Source organism: Tupaia chinensis, unplaced genomic scaffold, assembly GCF_000334495.1.
Source record: "Tupaia chinensis unplaced genomic scaffold, TupChi_1.0 Scaffold000055_1, whole genome shotgun sequence".
In the NCBI taxonomy this organism is placed as follows: Eukaryota; Metazoa; Chordata; class Mammalia; order Scandentia; family Tupaiidae; genus Tupaia; species Tupaia belangeri.
The window spans coordinates 240,689-249,867 of NW_006159513.1; the positions used below are offsets into that span (position 1 = coordinate 240,689).

A 9,179-nucleotide genomic window follows, 5' to 3' on the forward strand; every position below is an offset into this window, starting at 1 on the left:
CCTCCACCTAAAAACCATGAAATACAAAATTTTCTCACTCCCACATGTAACCTTTTTGAACACTGACCACGTGATAGGGCACAAAGCAAGCCTCTACAGATTCAAAGGCATAGAAACTATATCCAGCATTTCTCCAACCATGATAGAATTAAACTTGATATTAATTTCAAGAAAAATCCTTAAAAATACACAAGTACATGGAAACTAAATAACCTACTCCTGAATAACTTCACAACTACTGCAGAAGTTAAGACTAAAATAAAAAGATTCATGGAAGCCAATGACAATGAGGAAATGAGTTTCCATAATCTTTGGGAGATTGCAAAAGCAATCATAAGAGGGAACTTCATAGCAATTAGTGTACATAAGAAGAAGATGGAAAGAAGGTAAATAGACCACCCAACATCATGCCTCAGAGGAATGGAAAAGCAACAGCAAAAGTAAAAACAAACAAACAAACAAACAAACAACCTCCAGGAGAAAGGAAATAATGAATATATGAGCAGAAATAAATGAAATAGAAAATAAACTATACAGAAAATAAATGAAAGTAAAAGCTAGTTCTTTGAAAAGATAAAATTGATACTCCACTAGCAGCACCTATTGAGAAGAAGAGAGAAAGGAATCAGATAAATCAAATCTGCAATGAAATAGACAATATAAACATAGACAGAGTAGAAATAAAAAACATCATTAGAGGATACTATGAACAACTTTATGACAAGAAACAAGACAATCTGGATGAGATGGACAAATTCCTGGACACATATAATCTACCAAGATTGAGGCAGAAGGATATAGAAAGTCTGAGTAGGCCCATAACAAGCCAGGAGATTGAATCAGTAATAAATAACCCAACAAAGAAAAGCCTTGGCCCTGATGGCATCACCTCTGAATTCTACAAAACTTTCAAGTTATTTCTAAAGATCCAAATGGGTGAATCTCTCCCTAATTCATTCTATGAAGCCTCTATCACACTTATCCTTAAAACAGATAAGGACAAGAGAAGGAAGGAAAACTATAGACCAATATCCCTGATGAATATAGATGCAAAGATTCTCAACAAGATATTAGCAAATCGTATACAACAGCTTATAAAAAAGATTATACATCATGATCACACAGGCTTTATTCCAGGAATGCAAGGTTGGTTCAACATATGCAAAACCATAAATGTAAAAAAAATATTAATAGGAAGAAAGACAAAACCATATGATCATATCAATTGATGCAGAAAAAGCATTTGATAAAATACAACATCCCTTCATAATCAAGGCTTCAGCAACATCAACATAGAAGGGTAATTTCTCAACATAATAAAGGCTATCAATGAAAAACCCATAGTGAACATCATCCTGAACAGAGAAAAGCTGACAGCTTTTCCATTAAAAACGGGTACAAGACAAAGATGACCACTTTCTCCACTCCTTTTCAATATAGTACTGGAAGTCCTCGCCAATGCAATCAGAGAAGAGGAAAAAATAAAAGGCATTCAAATAGAAAACTAAGAGGTGAAACTCTATTTGCAGATGACATGATTGTATACATAGAAGACCCAATGGTATCCATGAGAAAATTCCTCGATAATACATGAATACAGTAAAGTTGCAGGATAAAAATCAACATACAGAAATCTATAGCATTTCTATATACAAAGAAGAGGTACACTGAGATAGGACTGATAAAAAGTAATTTCATTTACTATAGCCACAAATAGTATAAGATACTTAGGAAAAATCTAATCAAAGAAGTTAAAGAACTTCACAAGGAAAACTATGAGAAGCTAAAAAAAAAAATTGAAAATGACACAAAATTGGAAGGACATCCCACATTCCTGGATTGGAAGAATTAATATAATCAAAATGGCAATTTTACCCAGATTAAAATATATATTTAATACAATCCCAATCAAAGGATCAGAGACATTTTTTACAAATCTAGAAAAGACAATCATACAATTTGTCTGGAATCATAAAAGACCTCACATTGCAAAAGCAACCCTGCACAAGAAGAGTGGAGTTGGTGGCATCTTGCTCCCTAACCAGAAAATATACTACAAAGCTGTAATAATCTAAACAGCATGGCATTGGCACAGAAACATACAGGAGGACCAATGGATTAGAATAGAGACTCCAGAAATAAACTCTCAAACATACAGCCAACTGATTTTTGACAAAGGGTACAAGTCAATTCAGTGGGAAATGGAAAACCTCTTCAGCAAATGGTACTGGAAAAACTGGTTATCCACCTGCAGAAAAATGAATCTGAACCCCTACCTCTCACCATTGACAAAAATCAACTCAAAAGTGGATCAAAGATCTTAACCTGGGAACCAGCAGTTAGTGTAATGGCTATGCCGCTGGACTCCCACATAGTCGACCGCGGTTCGTGTCCCGGACCCAGTGGCTTAAAACTCACGCCGGGCGCGTGTGCGTGCGTGCCCAAGATCCCGAGAGGAGAATGGAGGAGAAGGGATTGCGGCATGACCATCCCCCCTGGGGGGTGATTTCTCGCTTTCTGTCTCTATGTCTCTCTCTGTCTGTCTGGCGAGCGCACGCGCCCTACAGTGAAAATCTCTCAAAAAAAAAAAAAAAAAAGATCTTACCCTAAGACCTCAAACTATAAAACTAGTGCTGGAAAATACTGGGGAAACTCAGAGACATTGGGATAGGCAAAGCCTTCTTAAATAAGACCCTCAAAGCACAGTCTATAATCCCAAAATTAGACAAGTGAAATTACATCAGAGTAAGAAGTTTTGGCACAGCAAAAGACACAGTAATTAGTGTGAATTGACAGCTCTCAGAATGGGAAAAATAATTTTGTAAACTATGCATCAGATAAGGGACTGATAACCAGAATACACAAGGAACTCAAGCAGCTTCCCAAGAAGAGATGATCAAACCTAGTAAAAGTTGGGAGAATGAGCTGAAAAAACTAACTCTCTAAGGAAATCATATGAATAGCCAAAAGGCATATGAAAAAATGCTCAACATCCCTCATTTTAAGGGAGATGCAGTTCCAAACCACAATAAAATACCACCTAACCCCAGTCAGAATGACTAAGATTAAAAAGAAAAAAAATTATAAGTGCTGGAGGGGTTCTGGTGTAAGCAGAACTCTCCTACACCGCTGCTGGAAATGTAAATTGGTCTGGCCACTGTGGAGAACAATATGGAGATTACTCAAAGATCTACAAATAGAACTGCTATACGATCCAGAGGTGGGATTACCTCTTGGTATCTGCCCAAAGGACCAAAGAATCCTTAGTCAGAAAAGTGCTTACACATTGATGCTTATTGTGACCTTATTCACAATTGATAGCACTTTCAACCAACCCAAATACCCATGATCAGATGAATGGATTGATAAAGTGTGGCACATACCCTCTATGGAATGCTACTCAGCCATAAGAAAAACAAGAAGACCCTGGATTTGACAGAAAGTGGATGAATATGGAAGATTTACTGTTGAATGAAGCAAGCCAGGTTATGATGGAGAGACAGTGTATGTCTCCACTTAATATATTCTGAGTGTCCTCACTCTAGAGCACAAACTGAATGACTGGAGTATATAGAAACATAGAAAATAGTTATAAATACCAGATACAGTGTGGCAAGACGGTGGGTGAACAAGTAGAGTCTGAGGAAAGACATTAAGTAGAAAACTAGAGAGGCAAGGCATTTATGGGACAAAAAATTTGTTGTTACCTATTGAAGATAACATATTCTCAACTGGACAGGTGAAAAATGTATGCATACTGGAATATTCACTTTTCAAGCTCAGTGACATTTGTGATTGAATGTATAAAAGAAATTGAAATAAAAATATTTATAAAAATAAACTAATCGTACATACTGAATAATTTTAAAAATGATAAACAGTATAATATAATACAAGGTCATTGGGAGAAGGAAGTGATGATTTACCTAGGTGTCAAAGGAAGGCCTCTCTCAGGTGCTAACATCTGAGTTCATACTAGAATAACAAGAAGAAACCATTGCAAAGATCCTAGAGAAGAGCATTCCAAACAGGAAAGAACAAACCCAAAGGCACAGAGATGGAAATGAGACTGACATGTAAAAAGGACAGGAGAAGGCCAATGTGGCTGAGTGTAGTCAACTATAAGTCAGAGGTGGAAGATGATAACAAAAAATCAGGCAGGATTGGGACCAGCAGTTAGCATAATGGCTATGTCGCTGGACTCCCATGTAGTTGACCACGGTTCGAGTCTTGGACCTGGTGGTTTAAAACCATGCCAAGCACGTGTGTGTGTGCCCAAGACCCCAAGAGGAGAAAGGAGGAGAAGGGACTGCTGCATGCCCATCCCCTTGGGGGTGATTTCTCACTTTCTGTCTCTCTTTGTCTTTCTGGCAAGCCCACGTGCCCTATAGCAAAAATCCTCTAAAAAAAAAAATTAGACAGGATTAGAAGATCAGGAGATGAAAGCAAAAAGAAAGAATAATGTGTGATAGAGGCAGATGATATCTACTTCCTAGGAATTTGGGGTTGTGAAAGCAGAAGATAACAAAATGGGAAATAGATGTTATTCTCAAATACTCTGACACAGAAAATAACTTAAAGCAAGATCTTAGTCCACTGGAAAAAGCATGTATAGGTACATATATAGATATGATCTTAAACTTTAAAAAGAAAGGGTTAGCAGGTGGTATGGTGGTTAAGGGCACTGACTTCCACGTAGCTGACCACAGTTTGAGTCCTGGACCTAGCAACTTGCTTTCTCACTTTCCCTCTCTTGCTCTGACCCTCCCTGTCAAATAAAAATAAATAAATAAATAAAGTTAAATAAGATCATTTTTACCAAAAAAGAAAATAAATAAATAAATAAAAGAACTTTGAGAAGAAAAATTCAGCAAAATGAATTATCAAGGTCATTTAGTCCTTGTTCTTACTTTAAAAAATTCTTTTTAAAACAATGCTTACCAGAGAGAGACAGAAAAAGGAGGGAGGTGAGCAAACAGCCTCCTGGGGGGATAGCCATTCCACAATCTCTTCTCTTCCATTGTCCTTTCAGAATTTTGGGCACGTACACACATACATGCTTGGTCTGTTTTTCAAGCTGCTGGGTCTAGGATTCCAATGCACATTGACCCTGTGGGATCCAGGCATCTTTACCTCCATGCCACTGGTTGGTCCTCTTTACTACAATTTAAAGTGTGAGCCTCAGACTAGAAGCATCAACATTGTCTGAGATCTTATTAGAATTACATACTATCAGGCCTATCCAGGCTTCAACAACTCAGCATCAACATTTTCACAATATCTCCAGTGATTTGCATGCACATTAGAGTACGGGAAGCTGATCTCTAGACCAAACTCACGTCACTGTTTAGGAGCCATTAAGATTACTTTCTTGGGATCAGCAGTTAGCATAATGGCTATGTCGCTGGACTCCATTGTAGTCAACCATGGTTCGAGTCCTAGACCCAGTGGCTTAAACTCACTCCAGGCGCATGTGCAAGTGTGCCCAGGATCCCAAGAGGATAATGGAGGAGAAGGTATTGCAGCGTGGCCATCCCCCTGGGAAGTGATTTCTCGCTTTCTGTCTCTCTTTCTCTGTCTTTCTGGTAAGTGCACTTACCCTATAGCAAAGAAAAAAAAAAAAAAACCTTCTCCAAAAAATTTAAAAAAAAGATAACTTTCTTTGCCCTCCAAAAGAATGGAATATGTCTTTATTCATATTTGGAAGCACAATAATCAGATGACAAAGGCAACAGGGTTCCTCATTTGGGGAAGATAGAGTTTGCTGGAATGTGGGCTCCCATCTCCTCTGTGGTAGCTTTGGATAGACATTGATTCCCCTCAGAACACAATTTTTCATCCCCCAACTTTCCCCAGAAGCTACCTGACCTTGCAGAGAAGAGACCCAGTGAACCCCAGAGACACTTAAACCAACTCCATGCATCTCGTGAAGAGCTAGGAGGAATCATTCACACTTGTATTCCTTTAGGTTACAGTAGAATGAACTGGAGACAGAATGCTTTTCAATTGAATGCTGCAGAAAATATCCCTCTGGAATGTAGGGGGCCTTGACCTTACAATCTTAGTTAGGACACTTCTTTTTTTTTTTCCTTCAGATATTATCAGTTTAATTACCTGCTAAATTTTCAGATGGAAACATGGCAAGTGACTGGAAACACTCTTCATAGACTTAGGGAGGCAAGCTTATTTTAGACCAGTTTAGGTTTAGACATTCACCAGATTGGACAATTTTTTAACATTTACAATAATACTTTTTGTCATGTAAAACAAAGAAATATATTAAAACTGGTTTCCAGAATTGTCCAAACTAATTTTTAAACACAATTCAATTTTTGTTACATTTCTTTAAATAGCAAGTTCTTTGGGGGGGCAGATCTATACAAAATATTGTTTCCATTTAGAACTGAGTTTGTATAAGTGTGCCCTAAAATCATGTCCATCAGGTTACCTTCCTTTAAGCCCTAATGATTATCTTCCCTCAAAAATGTGTACCTCTTAATTTAGTTGTCATTCTCAAAGATATTCTGGAGAAAAACTCATGAATTAAACACTTACAAATTCTTCTTCACTTCTGTTATAGTGTAACAATTTATCATCTAATCCATAATGGTTTATCAGTTGAGTCAGCCTTATTTTCTTGTTCTCTTCAGACATAGCTCACTGCAACTCATAAAGCAACAACTGGCTACAGCTTCTCCACTTCTTTATTAACAACTGTAATTGAGACAGGTCATTCTCTTCTTTTTTTTTTTTTTTTTTTCTTCTTTGTTGGGAGACTATTACTGATTCAGTCTCATTGCTTGTTATGGGTCTATTCAAACTTTCTATTTTTTTTCTTTTTTTGATCTATACATTTTGACTAGTTTTAGCCTCTGCAGAAGGACTTCTTTCTCCTGAATATGCTTCACCAATTTTGCTTTTTCTTCATCTAATGCTTGTTTAGGATAACTCTCCTTTTAAAAATTATTTTGGAAAGCATCTGTATCAAGTGATTTTGATTCCCATGCACTGATAATCTTGAAGGCATTTTTCAAATGTGCATTTTCTTCAAATTCACTCTATGTGTTTAAAACTTTCTTGAAATTCCAAACAATTTCTTCCATTGAAGATGCTGGTTTCTCTGGAAAGGTCTCACCACTTTCTTCATTCTCTACTTTAAGACACTTTAACACACTTTAGTGGGAATTAAATGAAGACTTTGTTTTTCTTAATTTTTCTCTAAGTGTGGCACTCATAGGTTGTTTTTGTGAACTATTTGTATGGGGTGAGGGTGGTTTCACACAGGCCTGTGGAGTACCAGGTAAAATCACAAGTGGGTCTGAATGACTTTCCAGCTTGAAAATGAAATCTCAGTTTATCTCTCCCTCCATCATGCCTAAAGAGTACAGAAGAAGGCCACTTCATCTTGATTATAGGGACCAGTCATGTAAAAGGCTTGTTTTTTTTTTAATTCCACCAAGGTAGGAGGGACCTGTTAAGTTACTCTCCTTCTCTAAGCTCTCCATGGGCTCTCTACTCCCAAATTTGTGTAAATGAAGTGACTTCAAGTTCACCCCTTCCTAGGACCTGCTCCTTTCCTCTTTCTCTCCCTCCTCTATTTTTCCCATGTCATACCTTCAGCCTTAAACAGCTCAGTGAACCAAAAAAGCATTATAAGAAAGTCCAGAACAGTGTCTGTTTGGTGAGAGGTCAATCTTTTTCCAGATCTTCTCCCCAACCCATTTCCCACACCCTCCTCTGATCTGGGATGGCTTGATTTACCTCTCAGGTTCAGGGTGGCAATTCCTGAGCTCCAAGTGGAACATGTTTTGTTGGTGAAAGTGCTTAGAGGGTCAGGGAGAGAAGGAACAAGAGAAGGAAGAAAAGGAGAAAGGAGAAGAAGAGGAAGATGAGGTATAGGATAAATAGGAAAGGGAAAGAAGAGGGAGGAGAGGTAGAAAGGGAGGGAGAAGAAAAAAGATGAAAGATGATAACATAGTGGTGGATGAGAATAGAAGAGAAAAAGGAAAGAAGAAAGGGGAAGGAGGGAGCAGAGAAAGGAGGATGGAGGTGGAAGAAGTAGATTTTAGAGGAGGATGGAGGTGGAAGAAGTATATATTAGAGATCAAGTCTGAGGCTTTTCTAAAATCTCCTTTCTTGTGCAACTCCATCATCCTCATCTGGCCCCTTCTACAATAGGACATTCTCACAACAGGATCCCAAGTTTCTTCCCAGTTTTAAAATTTTATGATCTTCTGAAATACTGTGGCAACAGGAAGAACTGACTCCATCTGTCCTGCCTCTGATGAACTGTCTCTTCTTCACCCTCACACAGCAGGAGCTGCCCACCCATACCTAGGCTTCCTATTCCTGGTATAGTGTGTTCACAATAGTCACCAGATTGCTGTGGAAGTCCTGGGGTGAGTGGTAAATTAGGAATGAGGTGAGATAGGATTACCTCTACATATATGTACTTGGTTGCCAAGTTCTGTTGCCTCCGTTCTTATGGCATTTCTTTTGTGTCCCCCTTCTTCTCCAAACCCATAACTACTACTTCAAGTCAACCCTTCATTTATGACTCTCCTAGATTATCACATCAGCCTAATAAGTGCCTCTTACCTCCACTTTTGCCTCCCTCCAATCCATTCCCATGCTGCTGCCAGAGTCATATTCCTAATGTGCTGCTTGATCCAGACCCATACTTGAGCAAACATTTTTAATGACTCATTACCTATAAGATGAATTCCAAGTTCCTTACAAGGCTATTAACAAGTATCCACAACATGGCCCTAAATATTTTTCTTATTACTCTTTAATCTTTTAACATAGCCACATGTTCCAGCTCACATGCCTTTTTTTCTTCTTAATATACTCTCAGAATTTCCCACCCCTTCCTCTCCACAGACTGTGCCTTTGGCTGCAGCAGCCAGCAGCAGCCTGGTACATCTGAAGGCATTTGGCGAACAAGGGGGCACACTGCCCCCACCAACTCCCATCCAGACTCCCCAGTCCAGGATCCACCCAGACCCCAAGACTGCACCTTTGGCTGCACCAGCCAGCAACAGCCTGGTACATCTGAAGGCACCTGGCAAGCAAGGGGGCACACTGCCCCCACCAACATCCATCCAGACCTCCCAGTCCAGGATCCACCCAGACCCCTAGGCAGCACATTTGGCTGCAGCAGCCAGCAGCACATTTTG

General features: G+C 38.8%; 1 pseudogene; it reads right to left on the minus strand.

The window, feature by feature from the left end:
* Nucleotides 1-6,543: 6,543 nt before the first annotated feature.
* Nucleotides 6,544-7,373, minus strand: LOC102497875 (swi5-dependent recombination DNA repair protein 1 homolog; annotated as a pseudogene).
* Between the last annotated feature and the right edge of the window lie 1,806 nt (nucleotides 7,374-9,179).